The sequence below is a fragment of the Acipenser ruthenus genome, chromosome 50 (genome assembly GCF_902713425.1).
Source record: "Acipenser ruthenus chromosome 50, fAciRut3.2 maternal haplotype, whole genome shotgun sequence".
In the NCBI taxonomy this organism is placed as follows: Eukaryota; Metazoa; Chordata; class Actinopteri; order Acipenseriformes; family Acipenseridae; genus Acipenser; species Acipenser ruthenus.
Window position 1 is genome coordinate 4,889,305 of NC_081238.1, and position 27,521 is coordinate 4,916,825.

The 27,521-nt window shown below is 41.9% G+C and overlaps 11 non-coding genes across 11 annotated transcripts; all 11 read left to right on the forward strand.

Moving 5' to 3' along the window:
- Positions 1–404: 404 nt before the first annotated feature.
- trnag-ucc (transfer RNA glycine (anticodon UCC)) lies at positions 405–476 on the forward strand. Its single transcript has one exon. It is a non-coding gene; the product is annotated as a tRNA-Gly (tRNA).
- A 1,961-nt stretch (positions 477–2,437) lies between these two features.
- Positions 2,438–2,509, forward strand: trnah-gug (transfer RNA histidin (anticodon GUG)). The gene has a single exon. It is a non-coding gene; the product is annotated as a tRNA-His (tRNA).
- A 310-nt stretch (positions 2,510–2,819) lies between these two features.
- Positions 2,820–2,891, forward strand: trnag-ucc (transfer RNA glycine (anticodon UCC)). The gene has a single exon. It is a non-coding gene; the product is annotated as a tRNA-Gly (tRNA).
- A 2,343-nt stretch (positions 2,892–5,234) lies between these two features.
- Positions 5,235–5,306, forward strand: trnag-ucc (transfer RNA glycine (anticodon UCC)). The gene has a single exon. It is a non-coding gene; the product is annotated as a tRNA-Gly (tRNA).
- A 1,959-nt stretch (positions 5,307–7,265) lies between these two features.
- Positions 7,266–7,337, forward strand: trnah-gug (transfer RNA histidin (anticodon GUG)). Its single transcript has one exon. It is a non-coding gene; the product is annotated as a tRNA-His (tRNA).
- A 310-nt stretch (positions 7,338–7,647) lies between these two features.
- trnag-ucc (transfer RNA glycine (anticodon UCC)) lies at positions 7,648–7,719 on the forward strand. Its single transcript has one exon. It is a non-coding gene; the product is annotated as a tRNA-Gly (tRNA).
- Positions 7,720–10,062: 2,343 nt separating this feature from the next.
- trnag-ucc (transfer RNA glycine (anticodon UCC)) lies at positions 10,063–10,134 on the forward strand. The gene has a single exon. It is a non-coding gene; the product is annotated as a tRNA-Gly (tRNA).
- A 1,961-nt stretch (positions 10,135–12,095) lies between these two features.
- On the forward strand, positions 12,096–12,167 carry trnah-gug (transfer RNA histidin (anticodon GUG)). The gene has a single exon. It is a non-coding gene; the product is annotated as a tRNA-His (tRNA).
- A 310-nt stretch (positions 12,168–12,477) lies between these two features.
- On the forward strand, positions 12,478–12,561 carry trnag-ucc (transfer RNA glycine (anticodon UCC)). Its single transcript has one exon. It is a non-coding gene; the product is annotated as a tRNA-Gly (tRNA).
- A 2,344-nt stretch (positions 12,562–14,905) lies between these two features.
- Positions 14,906–14,977, forward strand: trnag-ucc (transfer RNA glycine (anticodon UCC)). The gene has a single exon. It is a non-coding gene; the product is annotated as a tRNA-Gly (tRNA).
- A 2,343-nt stretch (positions 14,978–17,320) lies between these two features.
- Positions 17,321–17,392, forward strand: trnag-ucc (transfer RNA glycine (anticodon UCC)). Its single transcript has one exon. It is a non-coding gene; the product is annotated as a tRNA-Gly (tRNA).
- Positions 17,393–27,521: the final 10,129 nt, after the last annotated feature.

The following is a 27,521-nucleotide window of genomic DNA, read 5'->3' on the forward strand; positions in this document are numbered from 1 at the left end:
AACACGAGCTTCTCGGTAGTTCGCCGTGATCGTATAGTGGTTAGTACTTTGCGTTGTGGCCGCAACAACCCCGTTTCGAATCCGGGTCACGGCAGGTGCAATCCTCACACGGCAGAGAAGCTTGTTCTTTTTTTTCACACGCCATCTTCATGGCATGCACCTTTTTGAAAGAAAATAGAATACAATAATTGCTTCATCGTGTTAGTACAGGCATGATGCTCACCAGCCTGCTGTGTATGAAATAATAATTACAGAAATAATCAATCTATAAACACCATAAAAATCTCCCACAAACACCAGTCGCTGTATTAACGCTTATCGAGTAGAGGCAAGACGGGACCTGTCCCAGCAGCCAACGTTGCAGTGGCTTAATTCAATCTTTGAAGGTGATTTTGAGAACGGAGGCGTTGGTGGTATAGTGGTGAGCATAGCTGCCTTCCAAGCAGTTGACCCGGGTTCGATTCCCGGCCAACGCAAGTCTTTTTTGAACTTTTTCATTTAACATTGGAATAAAGCGTAATACATTCCCCAACTAATTTGCCTTACTGGTTAATAGTCTTAAAAGCATAACTTTGAAAGTATCACTGTGAGTTATAATGATCTGTGAGGTGATATTAGTCACTACATTAAGCCCCATCAAACGAATGTGTTCATTTGGAATCATGCATTGATAATGCGTTGTCGGGAAAACTGCAAATATGTATGGAAGCGTGAGTTGAATGATTAATCACATTCTAAGGATTGATATGGTCCTGTTGTTCGTCCTGCCACATAACAATGGCGTTGCAGTTACATGCGCTGCAAAATCAAATATTTAAAATTAAACAACCATCTGATAAAACTTACTGCAGCCGGATTGTTTTAGACACACATGGGCGCATGAAAAAAATCAAACATATGTTACCAAAATAGTCATTGCTGTATGATGTACAGCAACTGTGAAATGAATGGTTTTATAATCTGTTATGTGAGACTTCTGTTGAATTTTTAAGCATTTGATTCCCTGTGTACACAAAGATGGCAGTCCTGATTTAACGAGTGGGCAAGCAGAGCTCTCGGTGACTGATTTGTCAGTCTTTTTCAGTCACGTGATTGAGCGCCTTCCCGGCAATGCATCGTAATTAGAAAAGTGGAATGCAAGATATTGAACACGGACACATCCGGGATTTGAACCCGGGAACTCGCGCACCCGAAGCAAGAATCATACCCCTAGATTAAGCAGCCAAATGCTGGCGGCGATTTGGTTCCACGAGCTTCCAAAGAAGCGTAGACCTAGATGCTCTGTATTGAGGAATTTGTGTCACCTTGCTGTGTGCCTGTTAGGGGCAGTCTGATTTGCTTTACCTGGAGGCTAGCATTTCTATGGGCATCGAGAGGTGGTCGCTATAAATGAGGAAACTTGTTAAGATAGGATTTAGTTTCGATATACATACATAAAAAATAAACAAAACAAAACTGTGTTTCGTTGTTTTGCAAAGGGATGCACTGCAATTTGTTATATTTTATTTTATTCTTGCGAGCACGCAGCTGTTTTATATATTCATTTTAAATAGATTGGGGGAAATTGGTACTGTGTACTTTACAAATGTAATCTAGATTGTAACGAGACTATTCAAGTGCTGACGTTGTTGTCTACTTTGTATGTACCACAAAAAGAACAGATTTGCTGAACTGGTTAATTAACCTTACTATAAAAAACTGATAGATCCAAGTATTTTATATAAACTGCAATACTATAATATGTGGTAACTAGTTGAATTAACTTCACTATAAGAAACTGCTAGATTAAGAGTTTGTTTAATTGTATCAGCTCTATATGTATCTACTAGACAATTGTTAGATGGTGAAGTGAAAGTGGAATTGTCATATTGTTTACATTGTTGTTAATGTGCTTGAGATTTTGAAAACAATTATTAATTAAAACTTGTAAAGATTATTTTTGGAGTATGATTGCTTGATTTCTCCTGGATAAAAGAGTTTGTGCGGGAACCAACCACTCGAGGTCCTTGTCCTCAATAAACACACGGTGGCGTAGTGAAAATAACATAAATTTCGCTATCTGTATGTAAAGACCTGCTACACTTCAATACTACTGCCGCTACTCGGACACCACACACGGAATCATTGTAAACACACCGCCATAGCACAGGCTGCCGACCAGCCATACCGCCGCCGTCACGAGAGCCTCCCGTTCCCTTACATCCTGCTTCCTATTCCGCTCCCCCTTGTCTTTAAAACCAGCCTTTGAAATGAGCCAGGTAAAGGGGAATCATCCTCTGATTGGCGCAGGGAAAGAAACGAAAGATTCTAAAAATGAAAGTAGCCTAATTAAAACAATAAAACAAAACACATAGCAGCGACCTGCTGCAATTGTTCTGCCGTGTGTGTAGCACGGAGTGCCCAGCTGACAAAACAAACACGAGCTTCTCGGTAGTTCGCCGTGATCGTATAGTGGTTAGTACTTTGCGTTGTGGCCGCAACAACCCCGGTTCGAATCCGGGTCACGGCAGGTGCAATCCTCACACGGCAGAGAAGCTTGTTCGTTTTTTTCACACGCCATCTTCATGGCATGCACCTTTTTGAAAGAAAATAGAATACAATAATTGCTTCATCGTGTTAGTACAGGCATGATGCACACCAGCCTGCTGTGTATGAAATAATAATTACAGAAATAATCAATCTATAAACACCATAAAAATCTCGCACAAACACCAGTCGCTGTATTAACGCTTATCGAGTAGAGGCAAGACGGGACCTGTCCCAGCAGCCAACGTTACAGTGGCTTAATTCAATCTTTGAAGGTGATTTTGAGAACGGAGGCGTTGGTGGTATAGTGGTGAGCATAGCTGCCTTCCAAGCAGTTGACCCGGGTTCGATTCCCGGCCAACGCAAGTCTTTTTTGAACTTTTTCATTTAACATTGGAATAAAGCGTAATACATTCCCCAACTAATTTGCCTTACTGGTTAATAGTCTTAAAAGCATAACTTTGAAAGTATCACTGTGAGTTATAATGATCTGTGAGGTGATATTAGTCACTACATTAAGCCCCATCAAACGAATGTGTTCATTTGGAATCATGCATTGATAATGCGTTGTCGGGAAAACTGCAAATATGTATGGAAGCGTGAGTTGAATGATTAATCACATTCTAAGGATTGATATGGTCCTGTTGTTCGTCCTGCCACATAACAATGGCGTTGCAGTTACATGCGCTGCAAAATCAAATATTTAAAATTAAACAACCATCTGATAAAACTTACTGCAGCCGGATTGTTTTAGACACACATGGGCGCATGAAAAAAATCAAACATATGTTACCAAAATAGTCATTGCTGTATGATGTACAGCAACTGTGAAATGAATGGTTTTATAATCTGTTATGTGAGACTTCTGTTGAATTTTTAAGCATTTGATTCCCTGTGTACACAAAGATGGCAGTCCTGATTTAACGAGTGGGCAAGCAGAGCTCTCGGTGACTGATTTGTCAGTCTTTTTCAGTCACGTGATTGAGCGCCTTCCCGGCAATGCATCGTAATTAGAAAAGTGGAATGCAAGATATTGAACACGGACACATCCGGGATTTGAACCCGGGAACTCGCGCACCCGAAGCAAGAATCATACCCCTAGATTAAACAGCCAAATGCTGGCGGCGATTTGGTTCCACGAGCTTCCAAAGAAGCGTAGACCTAGATGCTCTGTATTGAGGAATTAGTGTCACCTTGCTGTGTGCCTGTTAGGGGCAGTCTGATTTGCTTTACCTGGCGGCTAGCATTTCTATGGGCATCGAGAGGTGGTCGCTATAAATGAGGAAACTTGTTAAGATAGGATTTAGTTTCGATATACATACATAAAAAATAAACAAAACAAAACTGTGTTTCGTTGTTTTGCAAAGGGATGCACTGCAATTTGTTATATTTTATTTTATTCTTGCGAGCACGCAGCTGTTTTATATATTCATTTTAAATAGATTGGGGGAAATTGGTACTGTGTACTTTACAAATGTAATCTAGATTGTAACGAGACCATTCAAGTGCTGACGTTGTTGTCTACTTTGTATGTACCACAAAAAGAACAGATTTGCTGAACTGGTTAATTAACCTTACTATAAAAAACTGATAGATCCAAGTATTTTATATAAACTGCAATACTATAATATGTGGTAACTAGTTGAATTAACTTCACTATAAGAAACTGCTAGATTAAGAGTTTGTTTAATTGTATCATCTCTATATGTACCTACGAGACAATTGTTAGATGGTGAAGTGAAAGTGGAATTGTCATATTGTTTACATTGTTGTTAATGTGCTTGAGATTTTGAAAACAATTATTAATTAAAATTTGTAAAGATTATTTTTGGAGTATGATTGCTTGATTTCTCCTGGATAAAAGAGTTTGTGCGGGAACCAACCACTCGAGGTCCTTGTCCTCAATAAACACACGGTGGCGTAGTGAAAATAACATAAATTTCGCTATCTGTATATAAAGACCTGCTACACTTCAATACTACTGCCGCTACTCGGACACCACACACGGAATCATTGTAAACACACCGCCATAGCACAGGCTGCCGACCAGCCATACCGCCGCCATCACGAGAGCCTCCCGTTCCCTTACATCCTGCTTCCTATTCCGCTCCCCCTTGTCTTTAAAACCAGCCTTTGAAATGAGCCAGGTAAAGGGGAATCATCCTCTGATTGGCGCAGGGAAAGAAACGAAAGATTCTAAAAATGAAAGTAGCCTAATTAAAACAATAAAACAAAACACATAGCAGCGACCTGCTGCAATTGTTCTGCCGTGTGTGTAGCACGGAGTGCCCAGCTGACAAAACAAACACGAGCTTCTCGGTAGTTCGCCGTGATCGTATAGTGGTTAGTACTTTGCGTTGTGACCGCAACAACCCCGGTACGAATCCGGGTCACGGCAGGTGCAATCCTCACACGGCAGAGAAGCTTGTTCTTTTTTTTCACACGCCATCTTCATGGCATGCACCTTTTTGAAAGAAAATAGAATACAATAATTGCTTCATCGTGTTAGTACAGGCATGATGCACACATGCCTGCTGTGTACTAAATAATAATTACAGAAATAATCAATCTATAAACACCATAAAAATCTCCCACAAACACCAGTCGCTGTATTAACGCTTATCGAGTAGAGGCAAGACGGGACCTGTCCCAGCAGCCAACGTTACAGTGGCTTAATTCAATCTTTGAAGGTGATTTTGAGAACGGAGTCGTTGGTGTTATAGTGGTGAGCATAGCTGCCTTCCAAGCAGTTGACCCGGGTTCGATTCCCGGCCAACGCAAGTCTTTTTTGAACTTTTTCATTTAACATTGGAATAAAGCGTAATACATTCCCCAACTAATTTGCCTTACTGGTTAATAGTCTTAAAAGCATAACTTTGAAAGTATCACTGTGAGTTATAATGATCTGTGAGGTGATATTAGTCACTACATTAAGCCCCATCAAACGAATGTGTTCATTTGGAATCATGCATTGATAATGCGTTGTCGGGAAAACTGCAAATATGTATGGAAGCGTGAGTTGAATGATTAATCACATTCTAAGGATTGATATGGTCCTGTTGTTCGTCCTGCCACATAACAATGGCGTTGCAGTTACATGCGCTGCAAAATCAAATATTTAAAATTAAACAACCATCTGATAAAACTTACTGCAGCCCGATTGTTTTAGACACACATGGGCGCATGAAAAAAATCAAACATATGTTACCAAAATAGTCATTGCTGTATGATGTACAGCAACTGTGAAATGAATGGTTTTATAATCTGTTATGTGAGACTTCTGTTGAATTTTTAAGCATTTGATTCCCTGTGTACACAAAGATGGCAGTCCTGATTTAACGAGTGGGCAAGCAGAGCTCTCGGTGACTGATTTGTCAGTCTTTTTCAGTCACGTGATTGAGCGCCTTCCCGGCAATGCATCGTAATTAGAAAAGTGGAATGCAAGATATTGAACACGGACACATCCGGGATTTGAACCCGGGAACTCGCGCACCCGAAGCAAGAATCATACCCCTAGATTAAACAGCCAAATGCTGGCGGCGATTTGGTTCCACGAGCTTCCAAAGAAGCGTAGACCTAGATGCTCTGTATTGAGGAATTTGTGTCACCTTGCTGTGTGCCTGTTAGGGGCAGTCTGATTTGCTTTACCTGGCGGCTAGCATTTCTATGGGCATCGAGAGGTGGTCGCTATAAATGAGGAAACTTGTTAAGATAGGATTTAGTTTCGATATGCATACATAAAAAATAAACAAAACAAAACTGTGTTTCGTTGTTTTGCAAAGGGATGCACTGCAATTTGTTATATTTTATTTTATTCTTGCGAGCACGCAGCTGTTTTATATATTCATTTTAAATAGATTGGGGGAAATTGGTACTGTGTACTTTACAAATGTAATCTAGATTGTAACGAGACCATTCAAGTGCTGACGTTGTTGTCTACTTTGTATGTACCACAAAAAGAACAGATTTGCTGAACTGGTTAATTAACCTTACTATAAAAAACTGATAGATCCAAGTATTTTATATAAACTGCAATACTATAATATGTGGTAACTAGTTGAATTAACTTCACTATAAGAAACTGCTAGATTAAGAGTTTGTTTATTGTATCATCTCTATATGTACCTACTAGACAATTGTTAGATGGTGAAGTGAAAGTGGAAATGTCATATTGTTTACATTGTTGTTAATGTGCTTGAGATTTTGAAAAGAATTATTAATTAAAACTTGTAAAGATTATTTTTGGAGTATGATTGCTTGATTTCTCCTGGATAAAAGAGTTTGTGCGGGAACCAACCACTCGAGGTCCTTGTCCTCAATAAACACACGGTGGCGTAGTGAAAATAACATAAATTTCGCTATCTGTATATAAAGACCTGCTACACTTCAATACTACTGCCGCTACTCGGACACCACACACGGAATCATTGTAAACACACCGCCATAGCACAGGCTGCCGACCAGCATACCGCCGCCGTCACGAGAGCCTCCCGTTCCCTTACATCCTGCTTCCTATTCCGCTCCCCCTTGTCTTTAAAACCAGCCTTTGAAATGAGCCAGGTAAAGGGGAATCATCCTCTGATTGGCGCAAGGAAAGAAACGAAAGATTCTAAAAATGAAAGTAGCCTAATTAAAACAATAAAACAAAACACATAGCAGCGACCTGCTGCAATTGTTCTGCCGTGTGTGTAGCACGGAGTGCCCAGCTGACAAAACAAACACAAGCTTCTCGGTAGTTTGCCGTGATCGTATAGTGGTTAGTACTTTGCGTTGTGGCCGCAACAACCCCGGTTCGAATCCGGGTCACGGCAGGTGCAATCCTCACACGGCAGAGAAGCTTGTTCGTTTTTTTCAAACGCCATCTTCATGGCATGCACCTTTTTGAAAGAAAATAGAATACAATAATTGCTTCATCGTGTTAGTACAGGCATGATGCACACCAGCCTGCTGTGTATGAAATAATAATTACAGAAATAATCAATCTATAAACACCATAAAAATCTCCCACAAACACCAGTCGCTGTATTAACGCTTATCGAGTAGAGGCAAGACGGGACCTGTCCCAGCAGCCAACGTTACTGTGGCTTAATTCAATCTTTGAAGGTGATTTTGAGAACGGAGGCGTTGGTGGTATAGTGGTGAGCATAGCTGCCTTCCAAGCAGTTGACCCGGGTTCGATTCCCGGCCAACGCAAGTCTTTTTTGAACTTTTTCATTTAACATTGGAATAAAGCGTAATACATTCCCCAACTAATTTGCCTTACTGGTTAATAGTCTTAAAAGCATAACTTTGAAAGTATCACTGTGAGTTATAATGATCTGTGAGGTGATATTAGTCACTACATTAAGCCCCATCAAACGAATGTGTTCATTTGGAATCATGCATTGATAATGCGTTGTCGGGAAAACTGCAAATATGTATGGAAGCGTGAGTTGAATGATTAATCACATTCTAAGGATTGATATGGTCCTGTTGATCGTCCTGCCACATAACAATGGCGTTGCAGTTACATGCGCTGCAAAATCAAATATTTAAAATTAAACAACCATCTGATAAAACTTACTGCAGCCGGATTGTTTTAGACACACATGGGCGCATGAAAAAAATCAAACATATGTTACCAAAATAGTCATTGCTGTATGATGTACAGCAACTGTGAAATGAATGGGTTTATAATCTGTTATGTGAGACTTCTGTTGAATTTTTAAGCATTTGATTCCCTGTGTACACAAAGATGGCAGTCCTGATTTAACGAGTGGGCAAGCAGAGCTCTCGGTGACTGATTTGTCAGTCTTTTTCAGTCACGTGATTGAGCGCCTTCCCGGCAATGCATCGTAATTAGAAAAGTGTAATGCAAGATATTGAACACGGACACATCCGGGATTTGAACCCGAGAACTCGCGCACCCGAAGCAAGAATCATACCCCTAGATTAAACAGCCAAATGCTGGCGGCGATTTGGTTCCACGAGCTTCCAAAGAAGCGTAGACCTAGATGCTCTGTATTGAGGAATTAGTGTCACCTTGCTGTGTGCCTGTTAGGGGCAGTCTGATTTGCTTTACCTGGCGGCTAGCATTTCTATGGGCATCGAGAGGTGGTCGCTATAAATGAGGAAACTTGTTAAGATAGGATTTAGTTTCGATATGCATACATAAAAAATAAACAAAACAAAACTGTGTTTCGTTGTTTTGCAAAGGGATGCACTGCAATTTGTTATATTTTATTTTATTCTTGCGAGCACGCAGCTGTTTTATATATTCATTTTAAATAGATTGGGGGAAATTGGTACTGTTTACTTTACAAATGTAATCTAGATTGTAACGAGACCATTCAAGTGCTGACGTTGTTGTCTACTTTGTATGTACCACAAAAAGAACAGATTTGCTGAACTGGTTAATTAACCTTACTATAAAAAACTGATAGATCCAAGTATTTTATATAAACTGCAATACTATAATATGTGGTAACTAGTTGAATTAACTTCACAATAAGAAACTGCTAGATTAAGAGTTTGTTTAATTGTATCATCTCTATATGTACCTACTAGACAATTGTTAGATGGTGAAGTGAAAGTGGAATTGTCATATTGTTTACATTGTTGTTAATGTGCTTGAGATTTTGAAAACAATTATTAATTAAAACTTGTAAAGATTATTTTTGGAGTATGATTGCTTGATTTCTCCTGGATAAAAGAGTTTGTGCGGGAACCAACCACTCGAGGTCCTTGTCCTCAATAAACACACGGTGGCGTAGTGAAAATAACATAAATTTCGCTATCTGTATGTAAAGACCTGCTACACTTCAATACTACTGCCGCTACTCGGACACCACACACGGAATCATTGTAAACACACCGCCATAGCACAGGCTGCCGACCAGCCATACCGCCGCCGTCACGAGAGCCTCCCGTTCCCTTACATCCTGCTTCCTATTCCGCTCCCCCTTGTCTTTAAAACCAGCCTTTGAAATGAGCCAGGTAAAGGGGAATCATCCTCTGATTGGCGCAGGGAAAGAAACGAAAGATTCTAAAAATGAAAGTAGCCTAATTAAAACAATAAAACAAAACACATAGCAGCGACCTGCTGCAATTGTTCTGCCGTGTGTGTAGCACGGAGTGCCCAGCTGACAAAACAAACACGAGCTTCTCGGTAGTTCGACGTGATCGTATAGTGGTTAGTACTTTGCGTTGTGGTCGCAACAACCCCGGTTCGAATCCGGGTCACGGCAGGTGCAATCCTCACACGGCAGAGAAGCTTGTTCTTTTTTTTCACACGCCATCTTCATGGCATGCACCTTTTTGAAAGAAAATAGAATACAATAATTGCTTCATCGTGTTAGTACAGGCATGATGCACACCAGCCTGCTGTGTATGAAATAATAATTACAGAAATAATCAATCTATAAACACCATAAAAATCTCCCACAAACACCAGTCGCTGTATTAACGCTTATCGAGTAGAGGCAAGACGGGACCTGTCCCAGCAGCCAACGTTACAGTGGCTTAATTCAATCTTTGAAGGTGATTTTGAGAACGGAGTCGTTGGTGTTATAGTGGTGAGCATAGCTGCCTTCCAAGCAGTTGACCCGGGTTCGATTCCCGGCCAACGCAAGTCTTTTTTGAACTTTTTCATTTAACATTGGAATAAAGCGTAATACATTCCCCAACTAATTTGCCTTACTGGTTAATAGTCTTAAAAGCATAACTTTGAAAGTATCACTGTGAGTTATAATGATCTGTGAGGTGATATTAGTCACTACATTAAGCCCCATCAAACGAATGTGTTCATTTGGAATCATGCATTGATAATGCGTTGTCGGGAAAACTGCAAATATGTATGGAAGCGTGAGTTGAATGATTAATCACATTCTAAGGATTGATATGGTCCTGTTGTTCGTCCTGCCACATAACAATGGCGTTGCAGTTACATGCGCTGCAAAATCAAATATTTTAAATTAAACAACCATCTGATAAAACTTACTGCAGCCGGATTGTTTTAGACACACATGGGCGCATGAAAAAGATCAAACATATGTTACCAAAATAGTCATTGCTGTATGATGTACAGCAACTGTGAAATGAATGGTTTTATAATCTGTTATGTGAGACTTCTGTTGAATTTTTAAGCATTTGATTCCCTGTGTACACAAAGATGGCAGTCCTGATTTAACGAGTGGGCAAGCAGAGCTCTCGGTGACTGATTTTTCAGTCTTTTTCATTCACGTGATTGAGCGCCTTCCCAGCAATGCATCGTAATTAGAAAAGTGTAATGCAAGATATTGAACACGGACACATCCGGGATTTGAACCCGGGAACTCGCGCACCCGAAGCAAGAATCATACCCCTAGATTAAACAGCCAAATGCTGGCGGCGATTTGGTTCCACGAGCTTCCAAAGAAGCGTAGACCTAGATGCTCTGTATTGAGGAATTAGTGTCACCTTGCTGTGTGCCTGTTAGGGGCAGTCTGATTTGCTTTACCTGGCGGCTAGCATTTCTATGGGCATCGAGAGGTGGTCGCTATAAATGAGGAAACTTGTTAAGATAGGATTTAGTTTCGATATGCATACATAAAAAATAAACAAAACAAAACTGTGTTTCGTTGTTTTGCAAAGGGATGCACTGCAATTTGTTATATTTTATTTTATTCTTGCGAGCACGCAGCTGTTTTATATATTCATTTTAAATAGATTGGGGGAAATTGGTACTGTGTACTTTACAAATGTAATCTAGATTGTAACGAGACCATTCAAGTGCTGACGTTGTTGTCTACTTTGTATGTACCACAAAAAGAACAGATTTGCTGAACTGGTTAATTAACCTTACTATAAAAAACTGATAGATCCAAGTATTTTATATAAACTGCAATACTATAATATGTGGTAACTAGTTGAATTAACTTCACTATAAGAAACTGCTAGATTAAGAGTTTGTTTAATTGTATCATCTCTATATGTACCTACTAGACAATTGTTAGATGGTGAAGTGAAAGTGGAAATGTCATATTGTTTACATTGTTGTTAATGTGCTTGAGATTTTGAAAACAATTATTAATTAAAACTTGTAAAGATTATTTTTGGAGTATGATTGCTTGATTTCTCCTGGATAAAAGAGTTTGTGCGGGAACCAACCACTTGAGGTCCTTGTCCTCAATAAACACACGGTGGCGTAGTGAAAATAACATAAATTTCGCTATCTGTATATAAAGACCTGCTACACTTCAATACTACTGCCGCTACTCGGACACCACACACGGAATCATTGTAAACACACCGCCATAGCACAGGCTGCCGACCAGCCATACCGCCGCCGTCACGAGAGCCTCCCGTTCCCTTACATCCTGCTTCCTATTCCGCTCCCCCTTGTCTTTAAAACCAGCCTTTGAAATGAGCCAGGTAAAGGGGAATCATCCTCTGATTGGCGCAAGGAAAGAAACGAAAGATTCTAAAAATGAAAGTAGCCTAATTAAAACAATAAAACAAAACACATAGCAGCGACCTGCTGCAATTGTTCTGCCGTGTGTGTAGCACGGAGTGCCCAGCTGACAAAACAAACACAAGCTTCTCGGTAGTTTGCCGTGATCGTATAGTGGTTAGTACTTTGCGTTGTGGCCGCAACAACCCCGGTTCGAATCCGGGTCACGGCAGGTGCAATCCTCACACGGCAGAGAAGCTTGTTCGTTTTTTTCACACGCCATCTTCATGGCATGCACCTTTTTGAAAGAAAATAGAATACAATAATTGCTTCATCGTGTTAGTACAGGCATGATGCACACCAGCCTGCTGTGTATGAAATAATAATTACAGAAATAATCAATCTATAAACACCATAAAAATCTCCCACAAACACCAGTCGCTGTATTAACGCTTATCGAGTAGAGACAAGACGGGACCTGTCCCAGCAGCCAACGTTACAGTGGCTTAATTCAATCTTTGAAGGTGATTTTGAGAACGGAGGCGTTGGTGGTATAGTGGTGAGTATAGTGGTGAGCATAGCTGCCTTCCAAGCAGTTGACCCGGGTTCGATTCCCGGCCAACGCAAGTCTTTTTTGAACTTTTTCATTTAACATTGGAATAAAGCGTAATACATTCCCCAACTAATTTGCCTTACTGGTTAATAGTCTTAAAAGCATAACTTTGAAAGTATCACTGTGAGTTATAATGATCTGTGAGGTGATATTAGTCACTACATTAAGCCCCATCAAACGAATGTGTTCATTTGGAATCATGCATTGATAATGCGTTGTCGGGAAAACTGCAAATATGTATGGAAGCGTGAGTTGAATGATTAATCACATTCTAAGGATTGATATGGTCCTGTTGATCGTCCTGCCACATAACAATGGCGTTGCAGTTACATGCGCTGCAAAATCAAATATTTAAAATTAAACAACCATCTGATAAAACTTACTGCAGCCGGATTGTTTTAGACACACATGGGCGCATGAAAAAAATCAAACATATGTTACCAAAATAGTCATTGCTGTATGATGTACAGCAACTGTGAAATGAATGGTTTTATAATCTGTTATGTGAGACTTCTGTTGAATTTTTAAGCATTTGATTCCCTGTGTACACAAAGATGGCAGTCCTGATTTAACGAGTGGGCAAGCAGAGCTCTCGGTGACTGATTTGTCAGTCTTTTTCAGTCACGTGATTGAGCGCCTTTCCTGGCAATGCATCGTAATTAGAAAAGTGTAATGCAAGATATTGAACACGGACACATCCGGGATTTGAACCCGAGAACTCGCGCACCCGAAGCAAGAATCATACCCCTAGATTAAACAGCCAAATGCTGGCGGCGATTTGGTTCCACGAGCTTCCAAAGAAGCGTAGACCTAGATGCTCTGTATTGAGGAATTAGTGTCACCTTGCTGTGTGCCTGTTAGGGGCAGTCTGATTTGCTTTACCTGGCGGCTAGCATTTCTATGGGCATCGAGAGGTGGTCGCTATAAATGAGGAAACTTGTTAAGATAGGATTTAGTTTCGATATGCATACATAAAAAATAAACAAAACAAAACTGTGTTTCGTTGTTTTGCAAAGGGATGCACTGCAATTTGTTATATTTTATTTTATTCTTGCGAGCACGCAGCTGTTTTATATATTCATTTTAAATAGATTGGGGGAAATTGGTACTGTTTACTTTACAAATGTAATCTAGATTGTAACGAGACCATTCAAGTGCTGACGTTGTTGTCTACTTTGTATGTACCACAAAAAGAACAGATTTGCTGAACTGGTTAATTAACCTTACTATAAAAAACTGATAGATCCAAGTATTTTATATAAACTGCAATACTATAATATGTGGTAACTAGTTGAATTAACTTCACAATAAGAAACTGCTAGATTAAGAGTTTGTTTAATTGTATCATCTCTATATGTACCTACTAGACAATTGTTAGATGGTGAAGTGAAAGTGGAATTGTCATATTGTTTACATTGTTGTTAATGTGCTTGAGATTTTGAAAACAATTATTAATTAAAACTTGTAAAGATTATTTTTGGAGTATGATTGCTTGATTTCTCCTGGATAAAAGAGTTTGTGCGGGAACCAACCACTCGAGGTCCTTGTCCTCAATAAACACACGGTGGCGTAGTGAAAATAACATAAATTTCGCTATCTGTATATAAAGACCTGCTACACTTCAATACTACTGCCGCTACTCGGACACCACACACGGAATCATTGTAAACACACCGCCATAGCACAGGCTGCCGACCAGCCATACCGCCGCCGTCACGAGAGCCTCCCGTTCCCTTACATCCTGCTTCCTATTCCGCTCCCCCTTGTCTTTAAAACCAGCCTTTGAAATGAGCCAGGTAAAGGGGAATCATCCTCTGATTGGCGCAGGGAAAGAAACGAAAGATTCTAAAAATGAAAGTAGCCTAATTAAAACAATAAAACAAAACACATAGCAGCGACCTGCTGCAATTGTTCTGCCGTGTGTGTAGCACGGAGTGCCCAGCTGACAAAACAAACACGAGCTTCTCGGTAGTTCGACGTGATCGTATAGTGGTTAGTACTTTGCGTTGTGGTCGCAACAACCCCGGTTCGAATCCGGGTCACGGCAGGTGCAATCCTCACACGGCAGAGAAGCTTGTTCTTTTTTTTCACACGCCATCTTCATGGCATGCACCTTTTTGAAAGAAAATAGAATACAATAATTGCTTCATCGTGTTAGTACAGGCATGATGCACACCAGCCTGCTGTGTATGAAATAATAATTACAGAAATAATCAATCTATAAACACCATAAAAATCTCCCACAAACACCAGTCGCTGTATTAACGCTTATCGAGTAGAGGCAAGACGGGACCTGTCCCAGCAGCCAACGTTACAGTGGCTTAATTCAATCTTTGAAGGTGATTTTGAGAACGGAGGCGTTGGTGGTATAGTGGTGAGCATAGCTGCCTTCCAAGCAGTTGACCCGGGTTCGATTCCCGGCCAACGCAAGTCTTTTTTGAACTTTTTCATTTAACATTGGAATAAAGCGTAATACATTCCCCAACTAATTTGCCTTACTGGTTAATAGTCTTAAAAGCATAACTTTGAAAGTATCACTGTGAGTTATAATGATCTGTGAGGTGATATTAGTCACTACATTAAGCCCCATCAAACGAATGTGTTCATTTGGAATCATGCATTGATAATGCGTTGTCGGGAAAACTGCAAATATGTTTGGAAGCGTGAGTTGAATGATTAATCACATTCTAAGGATTGATATGGTCCTGTTGTTCGTCCTGCCACATAACAATGGCGTTGCAGTTACATGCGCTGCAAAATCAAATATTTAAAATTAAACAACCATCTGATAAAACTTACTGCAGCCGGATTGTTTTAGACACACATGGGCGCATGAAAAAAATCAAACATATGTTACCAAAATAGTCATTGCTGTATGATGTACAGCAACTGTGAAATGAATGGTTTTATAATCTGTTATGTGAGACTTCTGTTGAATTTTTAAGCATTTGATTCCCTGTGTACACAAAGATGGCAGTCCTGATTTAACGAGTGGGCAAGCAGAGCTCTCGGTGACTGATTTGTCAGTCTTTTTCAGTCACGTGATTGAGCGCCTTCCCGGCAATGCATCGTAATTAGAAAAGTGGAATGCAAGATATTGAACACGGACACATCCGGGATTTGAACCCGGGAACTCGCGCACCCGAAGCAAGAATCATACCCCTAGATTAAACAGCCAAATGCTGGCGGCGATTTGGTTCCACGAGCTTCCAAAGAAGCGTAGACCTAGATGCTCTGTATTGAGGAATTAGTGTCACCTTGCTGTGTGCCTGTTAGGGGCAGTCTGATTTGCTTTACCTGGCGGCTAGCATTTCTATGGGCATCGAGAGGTGGTCGCTATAAATGAGGAAACTTGTTAAGATAGGATTTAGTTTCGATATGCATACATAAAAAATAAACAAAACAAAACTGTGTTTCGTTGTTTTGCAAAGGGATGCACTGCAATTTGTTATATTTTATTTTATTCTTGCGAGCACGCAGCTGTTTTATATATTCATTTTAAATAGATTGGGGGAAATTGGTACTGTGTACTTTACAAATGTAATCTAGATTGTAACGAGACCATTCAAGTGCTGACGTTGTTGTCTACTTTGTATGTACCACAAAAAGAACAGATTTGCTGAACTGGTTAATTAACCTTACTATAAAAAACTGATAGATCCAAGTATTTTATATAAACTGCAATACTATAATATGTGGTAACTAGTTGAATTAACTTCACTATAAGAAACTGCTAGATTAAGAGTTTGTTTAATTGTATCATCTCTATATGTACCTACTAGACAATTGTTAGATGGTGAAGTGAAAGTGGAATTGTCATATTGTTTACATTGTTGTTAATGTGCTTGAGATTTTGAAAACAATTATTAATTAAAACTTGTAAAGATTATTTTTGGAGTATGATTGCTTGATTTCTCCTGGATAAAAGAGTTTGTGCGGGAACCAACCACTCGAGGTCCTTGTCCTCAATAAACACACGGTGGCGTAGTGAAAATAACATAAATTTCGCTATCTGTATATAAAGACCTGCTACACTTCAATACTACTGCCGCTACTCGGACACCACACACGGAATCATTGTAAACACACCGCCATAGCACAGGCTGCCGACCAGCCATACCGCCGCCGTCACGAGAGCCTCCCGTTCCCTTACATCCTGCTTCCTATTCCGCTCCCCCTTGTCTTTAAAACCAGCCTTTGAAATGAGCCAGGTAAAGGGGAATCATCCTCTGATTGGCGCAGGGAAAGAAACGAAAGATTCTAAAAATGAAAGTAGCCTAATTAAAACAATAAAACAAAACACATAGCAGCGACCTGCTGCAATTGTACTGCCGTGTGTGTAGCACGGAGTGCCCAGCTGACAAAACAAACACGAGCTTCTCGGTAGTTCGCCGTGATCGTATAGTGGTTAGTACTTAGCGTTGTGGCCGCAACAACCCCGGTTCGAACCCGGGTCACGGCAGGTGCAATCCTCACACGGCAGAGAAGCTTGTTCGTTTTTTTCACACGCCATCTTCATGGCATGCACCTTTTTGAAAGAAAATAGAATACAATAATTGCTTCATCGTGTTAGTACAGGCATGATGCACACCAGCCTGCTGTGTATGAAATAATAATTACAGAAATAATCAATCTATAAACACCATAAAAATCTCCCACAAACACCAGTCGCTGTATTAACGCTTATCGAGTAGAGGCAAGACGGGACCTGTCCCAGCAGCCAACGTTACAGTGGCTTAATTCAATCTTTGAAGGTGATTTTGAGAACAGAGGCATTGGTGGTATAGTGGTGAGCATAGCTGCCTTCCAAGCAGTTGACCCGGGTTCGATTCCCGGCCAACGCAAGTCTTTTTTGAACTTTTTCATTTAACATTGGAATAAAGCGTAATACATTCCCCAACTAATTTGCCTTACTGGTTAATAGTCTTAAAAGCATAACTTTGAAAGTATCACTGTGAGTTATAATGATCTGTGAGGTGATATTAGTCACTACATTAAGCCCCATCAAATGAATGTGTTCATTTGGAATCATGCATTGATAATGCGTTGTCGAGAAAACTGCAAATATGTATGGAAGCGTGAGTTGAATGATTAATCACATTCTAAGGATTGATATGGTCCTGTTGTTCGTCCTGCCACATAACAATGGCGTTGCAGTTACATGCGCTGCAAAATCAAATATTTTAAATTAAACAACCATCTGATAAAACTTACTGCAGCCGGATTGTTTTAGACACACATGGGCGCATGAAAAAAATCAAACATATGTTACCAAAATAGTCATTGCTGTATGATGTACAGCAACTGTGAAATTAATGGTTTTATAATCTGTTATGTGAGACTTCTGTTGAATTTTTAAGCATTTGATTCCCTGTGTACACAAAGATGGCAGTCCTGATTTAACGAGTGGGCAAGCAGAGCTCTCGGTGACTGATTTTTCAGTCTTTTTCATTCACGTGATTGAGCGCCTTCCCAGCAATGCATCGTAATTAGAAAAGTGTAATGCAAGATATTGAACACGGACACATCCGGGATTTGAACCCGGGAACTCGCGCACCCGAAGCAAGAATCATACCCCTAGATTAAACAGCCAAATGCTGGCGGCGATTTGGTTCCACGAGCTTCCAAAGAAGCGTAGACCTAGATGCTCTGTATTGAGGAATTTGTGTCACCTTGCTGTGTGCCTGTTAGGGGCAGTCTGATTTGCTTTACCTGGCGGCTAGCATTTCTATGGGCATCGAGAGGTGGTCGCTATAAATGAGGAAACTTGTTAAGATAGGATTTAGTTTCGATATGCATACATAAAAAATAAACAAAACAAAACTGTGTTTCGTTGTTTTGCAAAGGGATGCACTGCAATTTGTTATATTTTATTTTATTCTTGCGAGCACGCAGCTGTTTTATATATTCATTTTAAATAGATTGGGGGAAATTGGTACTGTGTACTTTACAAATGTAATCTAGATTGTAACGAGACCATTCAAGTGCTGACGTTGTTGTCTACTTTGTATGTACCACAAGAACAGATTTGCTGAACTGGTTAATTAACCTTACTATAAGAAACTGATAGATCCAAGTATTTTATATAAACTGCAGTACTATAATATGTGGTAACTAGTTGAATTAACTTCACTATAAGAAACTGCTAGATTAAGAGTTTGTTTAATTGTATCATCTCTATATGTATCTACTAGACAATTGTTAGATGGTGAAGTGAAAGTGGAATTGTCATATTGTTTACATTGTTGTTAATGTGCTTGAGATTTTGAAAACAATTATTAATTAAAACTTGTAAAGATTATTTTTGGAGTATGATTGCTTGATTTCTCCTGGATAAAAGAGTTTGTGCGGGAACCAACCACTCGAGGTCCTTGTCCTCAATAAACACACGGTGGCGTAGTGAAAATAACATAAATTTCGCTATCTGTATATAAAGACCTGCTACACTTCAATACTACTGCCGCTACTCGGACACCACACACGGAATCATTGTAAACACACCACCATAGCACAGGCTGCCGACCAGCCATACCGCCGCCGTCACGAGAGCCTCCCGTTCCCTTACATCCTGCTTCCTATTCCGCTCCCCCTTGTCTTTAAAACCAGCCTTTGAAATGAGCCAGGTAAAGGGGAATCATCCTCTGATTGGCGCAGGGAAAGAAACGAAAGATTCTAAAAATGAAAGTAGCCTAATTAAAACAATAAAACAAAACACATAGCAGCGACCTGCTGCAATTGTTCTGCCGTGTGTGTAGCACGGAGTGCCCAGCTGACAAAACAAACACGAGCTTCTCGGTAGTTTGCCGTGATCGTATAGTGGTTAGTACTTTGCGTTGTGGCCGCAACAACCCCGCTTCGAATCCGGGTCACGGCGGGTGCAATCCTCACACGGCAGAGAAGCTTGTTCTTTTTTTCACACGCCATCTTCATGGCATGTACCTTTTTGAAAGAAAATAGAATACAATAATTGCTTCATCGTGTTAGTACAGGCATGATGCACACCAGCCTGCTGTGTATGAAATAATAATTACAGAAATAATCAATCTATAAACACCATAAAAATCTCCCACAAACACCAGTCGCTGTATTAACGCTTATCGAGTAGAGGCAAGACGGGACCTGTCCCAGCAGCCAACGTTGCAGTGGCTTAATTCAATCTTTGAAGGTGATTTTGAGAACGGAGGCGTTGGTGGTATAGTGGTGAGCATAGCTGCCTCCAAGCAGTTGACCCGGGTTCGATTCCCGGCCAACGCAAGTCTTTTTTGAACTTTTTCATTTAACATTGGAATAAAGCGTAATACATTCCCCAACTAATTTGCCTTACTGGTTAATAGTCTTAAAAGCATAACTTTGAAAGTATCACTGTGAGTTATAATGATCTGTGAGGTGATATTCGTCACTACATTAAGCCCCATCAAACGAATGTGTTCATTTGGAATCATGCATTGATAATGCGTTGTCGGGAAAACTGCAAATATGTATGGAAGCGTGAGTTGAATGATTAATCACATTCTAAGGATTGATATGGTCCTGTTGTTCGTCCTGCCACATAACAATGGCGTTGCAGTTACATGCGCTGCAAAATCAAATATTTAAAATTAAACAACCATCTGATAAAACTTACTGCAGCCGGATTGTTTTAGACACACATGGGCGCATGAAAAAAATCAAACATATGTTACCAAAATAGTCATTGCTGTATGATGTACAGCAACTGTGAAATGAATGGTTTTATAATCTGTTATGTGAGACTTCTGTTGAATTTTTAAGCATTTGATTCCCTGTGTACACAAAGATGGCAGTCCTGATTTAACGAGTGGGCAAGCAGAGCTCTCGGTGACTGATTTGTCAGTCTTTTTCAGTCACGTGATTGAGCGCCTTCCCGGCAATGCATCGTAATTAGAAAAGTGTAATGCAAGATATTGAACACGGACACATCCGGGATTTGAACCCGGGATCTCGCGCACCCGAAGCAAGAATCATACCCCTAGATTAAACAGCCAAATGCTGGCTGCGATTTGGTTCCACGAGCTTCCAAAGAAGCGTAGACCTAGATGCTCTGTATTGAGGAATTAGTGTCACCTTGCTGTGTGCCTGTTAGGGGCAGTCTGATTTGCTTTACCTGGCGGCTAGCATTTCTATGGGCATCGAGAGGTGGTCGCTATAAATGAGGAAACTTGTTAAGATAGGATTTAGTTTCGATATGCATACATACACATAAAAAATAAACAAAACAAAACTGTGTTTCGTTGTTTTGCAAAGGGATGCACTGCAATTTGTTATATTTTATTTTATTCTTGCGAGCACGCAGCTGTTTTATATATTCATTTTAAATAGATTGGGGGAAATTGGTACTGTGTACTTTACAAATGTAATCTAGATTGTAACGAGACCATTCAAGTGCTGACGTTGTTGTCTACTTTGTATGTACCACAAAAAGAACAGATTTGCTGAACTGGTTAATTAACCTTACTATAAAAAACTGATAGATCCAAGTATTTTATATAAACTGCAATACTATAATATGTGGTAACTAGTTGAATTAACTTCACTATAAGAAACTGCTAGATTAAGAGTTTGTTTAATTGTATCATCTCTATATGTATTGTAGAAAGAGCGGCGTCGCCTTTAAGAAATGGCGACGCCATTTGAAAAACTATACAACCCAGGAACCTTAGCTTTAATAAGGAAGGCGGGGTTTCTGGGTATAAAGGGAAGTGGAGCGGTACAGACGGGGGTGATCGGGGGAAGCACCGCCGTGCGTACTGCTGAAGAGGGCTCTGAGAATTGAAACTGTATTACGAGTTAGTGGAAGGTAAAGTGAACGTTTCGTTTTTGAGTAAAGCGGTATTTTTGTTTTACTGTGGCGTTTATCCTCTTTGTGAGGTAGTCTTTTGTTTTGTTAAAGTTTAATTTGTTTTTATGAAATACCGGTCAAGAGACGCTGTTTACCGGTGACGGATTTAAAACAATTCCGCAGTTTCCGTGACGGTTGGGAACCGTCACAGCTGCCGTTTGTTTATGGGTGTTTTGTTTGTCTCGGGACACAGAGGGAAGCGCGCAAGAAGACGCAGCACAATTAGCGAACTGTAATAATAACAACGGAGGCAACAGCCTGGAGTTTTGGGACGTGGCTTGTATGGTACAGACAGGAACTGCAGTTTGCACAGGTGGGATACACAAACAAGGATATTGTGTTTGAACTCTGGGACACCCCGTGTTTCTGTGAAGCACTGAGACATTGGTTGCAGGGGTTCACCCCCACAACCAGGATACAATTTCCATTTGCATTCTTGTGGATTATTACCAGTCTTACAGCGATACCCAGCTGTGGGTGTCCACGTTGTTCTTTCCAGTCACCTGTGTTTAAGGATACTCCAACAGGGGGAGGAGGATCTCTCTGTTCTTGTCTGTGTTTTAGCCAGTTCCAGCAGAGGGAGTCTGCGTTGTCCTGACCTGGGCTACAGAGACATTCCGGCAGTGGGCGTTCCTTCTTCTTACCTGTGTTGCAGCCAGACTCCAGCAGAGGGAGGCTGCGTGATTGTTACTGTGGGGCCGAGACTCCAGCAGAGGGCACCGGGTCCACACTTACCTGTGTAGTCGGAACATTCCACAGGGAAAGGACTTGCAAAGACCTCGGCCAGCTGGACTCGGTACTTCTGAATCAGTTAGTGAGGGACGAAGAAGTGAGCTGGTTACTGACCCGTACAGGGCTTTACTCAACCCAGAAAAAGTGATAATTGGTGTAAATATTGTAAATAAAGAATTACTTACCTGAACCTTCATTGTGTCTGTGCCAGTCGGTGGAAGAAAAGGAGAGTCACTTACGGGAGTACTCTCCTGATTTGTTACATTTGGTGTCAGAGTGGGATTCTGACGACCGGAAAAATACTCCAGTCGGACCCACGAACAGCAACAAAATGGAAAACACCGACGCACTGATGCGAGCACTACTGCATGCTACGGCAGTACAACAGGACAACACTACGAAGATGCAAGAACTACAACAGGCGGCTATCCAGGCCCAGCAGGAGACCAACCGGCTGCAAGCACAACAGCTGGAGGTAACACGGCAGGAAATAGCCATGATAAAAGGGCGCTTGGACCAGTCTTCGCCAACACCTTTTGTGTCTACCATTCGACCCTCCCATGTCTTACAGAAGATGACGCGGGAGGATGATGTGGAGGCGTTTTTGTTGGCGTTTGAACGTACGGCCACCCGGGAGGGATGGCCAATTGAGAAATGGGCTGGAATTCTGGCCCCGTTTTTAGTAGGTGAAGCCCAGAAGGCATATCATGATCTGAGCCCACAGGAAGCTGAGAGTTACCCCCACTTAAAGGCCGAAATCCTGGCACGGGAAGGGGTGACCTCCGCTGTACGGGCACAGAAATATCATGCCTGGGGATATGCACCCGGGGTTCCACCCCGGTCGCAGATGTTCGACCTGATCCATTTGGCCACTAGGTGGCTCAGACCGGAGGTAAATAATGCCGAGAAAGTTATAGAGGTTCTAGTGATGGATCGGTATTTACGGTCTTTACCGGCCCCACTAAGGAAGTGGGTCGGACAAGGAGACCCCAGTACCATAAATGAATTCGTCGACCTAGTGGAGCGGCAGTTAGCCGCGGAGGAGCTTTCTCGTCAGCCCCAGATCCCCGCAACAAGGAGCCCGAAACCACCAGCTTGGGCATTCAAATCGGGTAAGCAACCGGCGATGCCGGAAAGGGGTGAAGAGCGGCCAGAGGTCGTGAAGGGACTGGGGACAATTGGGGGGTTGAGGCCCGAGGCACCAGGGTATGGCTATCTCAAGTGTTTTAAGTGTAATCAGATGGGCCACATTGCCAAGTATTGTAAAAGTGAGGAAAAGATGGAGTGCAATGTGGTCAAGTATAGTGAAGCAGAAAACCACTTTTGTGGAAATATTATTGTTCCACGTCACCCGGTGGGGACGTACCCTTATCTAGTGTGGGTCACACTTAATGGGAAAAAGGCGGAGGCTCTCGCCGATTCAGGTAGCGCAATTACTTTAGTCACGCTTGATTTGTTATCAGACCACGTGCTAGATTATGACTTTAAAACAGGGGTTACTTGTATTCATGGGGATGTTAAACACTACCCAACTGCTGTAGTCTCCATTGGAATAGGGACCCAGGTTGTAGACTTAAGGGTTGGAGTAGTTCCCCACCTTCCCCACCAAGTAATCCTTGGCAGAAACGTACCAGGGTTTGATACCTTGGTGAAATTCAATAAGCCGAAGGTAACTACTGAGGACGGAAGTATGCCTCCTGAGAGCCCCCCATGACATTTTCCCATTTATGGACCCAGATTTATTTGTTGAGAGTTATTGTGTGAAAGAAAGGAAGTCCCGCCGACAACGGCGACAAGAACGAGATTTAAAAACACAAAGCCTGATGGGGTTATCGACCAAACGCAATAGCAAGGGGGTATACACTCAGTGCAGCGAGACGGACATTTTAGCAGAAACAGGGGAAGTGGTAATGGGAAGTTCCAGGGAGGGGCCCTGGGAAGAGTGTCTTCAACTTCCCAGTGAAGACTTTGCTAGAGAACAGGAGCAGGACCCTACACTGGTGAATCTTCGGGAGAGGGTGGTATCCGTAAACGGTACTAGGGTAGAGAATGTTGTAATAAACCCACTTGAGCACTTTATCATAAAAAATGATCTACTGTATCGCTGCACCCTAATTAATCAAGAGCCCATAGAGCAGTTGTTGGTTCCACCTGCTTTTCAACCTCAGGTGTTGTATTTGGCCCATTCACACTTGTTTGGGGGGCATCTGGGGTCTGAAAAGACGTTGCAACGGATATTAAGGAGGTTCTATTGGTTGGGTGTTAGAAAGGCAGTGGACCGATATTGTAGGTCATGTCCAGAGTGTCAGCTGGCCAGCCCTAATCCAGGGTTACGAGCACCCTTGCAACCTCTACCTATTATCGAGGTGCCGTTTGAAAGGATAGCAATGGATTTGGTGGGGCCTTTAAATAAGTCAGCTCGAGGGCATGAATACATCTTGGTCATTTTAGACTATGCAACCAGGTATCCTGAAGCCATTCCGCTACGGAATACGGCGTCTAAAACAATTACAAAGGAATTAATACACTTGTTCTCTCGAGTAGGTATACCGAAAGAAGTTTTGACGGACCAAGGCACCCCTTTTGTGAGTCAGTTGATGAAGGATTTCTGTACTACCTTGAAGGTTACCCCCATTAGAACGTCGGTATACCATCCTCAAACGGATGGGCTTGTGGAGAGGTTTAATAAGACCCTGAAATCAATGCTAAAGAAAGTAGCTTCCAAGGACGGGAGGGACTGGGACCTCCTGTTACCTTATTTAATGTTTGCGGTTAGAGAGGTACCACAGTCCTCGACTGGGTTTTCACCATTTGAACTATTGTATGGGCGACAGCCAAGGGGAATCTTGGATTTAGCAAAGGAAACATGGGAAGCCCAAAGGTCCACAGGACGTAATGTGGTCGATTATATTTTACAGGTTCGTGAACGAATTGCAAAAATAACCCCCATAGTAAAAGCTCATATGGAGGAAGCGCAGGCACGCCAAGCAGGACAGTATAACAGAAGGGCGGTGCACCGTAAGTTTAGCCCAGGGGATAGGGTTATGGTGTTGGTGCCAACCCCGGAAAGTAAATTGTTTACTAAATGGCAGGGTCCATATGAGATAATAGCCCCAGTAGGAGAAGTTAATTATAAAGTAAGACAACCGGATAAGCGAAAGAAAGAACAAGTGTACCATATCAATCTCCTCAAACCATGGGTAGAACGGGAGGAGCTGGTAGCGTTAGTGGCTTTGGGGAAAGACAGCGGGAATAGACTGGAAGGTAGGTCAGTCAACATAGGACCCTTGCTTACACCCCAACAAATCCAGGAAGTGCAACAGTGCGTAGAGGCTAATAAGGATGTGTTCTCCCCAGTACCAGGACGGACGACAGTTCTCCAACATGAGGTCCACACACCTCCCGGGGTGTGTGTCCGGGTGAGGTCCTATAGGATCCCGGAGGCCCAACGGGACGAAGTCGTCCGAGAGGTCGAAGCGATGAGACGGATGGACGTGATCGAGGAGTCCTCGAGTCCGTGGAACAGCCCAATTGTGATGGTCGCCAAACCCAACGGAACTTGGCGTTTCTGTAATGATTTTCGTCAGCTCAACCAGGTATCGAAATTTGATTCTTATCCTATGCCTAGGGTGGATGAGCTAATTGAAAGACTGGGTACGGCGAAATACTTAACCACTTTAGACCTCACAAAGGGGTATTGGCAAATTCCCCTGAGCCCTAAGTCGAGGGAAAAGACAGCTTTTGCCACACCCCTGGGTTTGTTCCAGTACAAAGTAATGCCGTTTGGATTGCATGGCGCACCCGCCACCTTCCAACGGCTTATGGATATTATATTAAGACCTCATGCGCAGTATGCCTCGGCTTACATTGATGACATAGTGATATTCACAGAGTCATGGGAGACACATCTAGAGAAAGTCAATGCGGTGTTACAGTCCCTAAGAGAAGCGTCGCTGACTGCAAACCCAGAGAAATGTTTTGTGGGTTTGCAGGAAGCTCAATACTTAGGGTTTGTAGTAGGGGGCGGTAAAGTCAAGCCCCAGATGAGTAAAATAGAGGCCATCACTAAGTGACCTATTCCAAAGGATAAGAAACAAGTTAGAGCCTTCTTAGGTTTAGCCGGCTACTATCGGCGATTTGTGCCGGAGTTCTCTTCTATTGCTTCACCCCTTACTGATTTAATAAAAAAACCAGCCCCGGTTCGTGTTAAGTGGAGCCCCGAGACAGATAAAGCCTTTAGGGCTATTAAGGAAATACTGTGTAACAGTCCAGTGTTAAAAGTACCCGATTTTTCCCAGCCCTTTGTATTAGAAACGGACGCATCCGAGGTAGGCTTAGGGGCGGTGTTGTCACAGGTCGTTGGGGGGGAGGAACATCCCATAGGATATCTTAGCCGAAAGCTGCTGCCGCGAGAAAGAAAGTATGCCGTGGTGGAGAAGGAATGTTTGGCAGTGAAGTGGGCAGTGGAAGCTTTAAAATATTATCTATTAGGCAGGGAGTTTACCCTAGTTACAGATCACGCACCCCTAAAGTTTATGAAAGAAAACAAAGAGAAGAATGCTCGGGTAACTCGCTGGTTTTTAGCTTTACAGCCGTATAAGTTCAAAATTGAACACAGACGGGGGTCACAGAACGCGAATGCAGACGGGCTATCGAGAGTACATGGGGTTAGTTAGGTCGCTCAACCTTATAGGTTAGAGCTGGGGAAGAGGATATGTAGAAAGAGCGGCGTCGCCTTTAAGAAATGGCGACGCCATTTGAAAAACTATACAACCCAGGAACCTTAGCTTTAATAAGGAAGGCGGGGTTTCTGGGTATAAAGGGAAGTGGAGCGGTACAGACGGGGGTGATCGGGGGAAGCACCGCCGTGCGTACTGCTGAAGAGGGCTCTGAGAATTGAAACTGTATTACGAGTTAGTGGAAGGTAAAGTGAACGTTTCGTTTTTGAGTAAAGCGGTATTTTTGTTTTACTGTGGCGTTTATCCTCTTTGTGAGGTAGTCTTTTGTTTTGTTAAAGTTTAATTTGTTTTTATGAAATACCGGTCAAGAGACGCTGTTTACCGGTGACGGATTTAAAACAATTCCGCAGTTTCCGTGACGGTTGGGAACCGTCACAGCTGCCGTTTGTTTATGGGTGTTTTGTTTGTCTCGGGACACAGAGGGAAGCGCGCAAGAAGACGCAGCACAATTAGCGAACTGTAATAATAACAACGGAGGCAACAGCCTGGAGTTTTGGGACGTGGCTTGTATGGTACAGACAGGAACTGCAGTTTGCACAGGTGGGATACACAAACAAGGATATTGTGTTTGAACTCTGGGACACCCCGTGTTTCTGTGAAGCACTGAGACATTGGTTGCAGGGGTTCACCACAACCAGGATACAA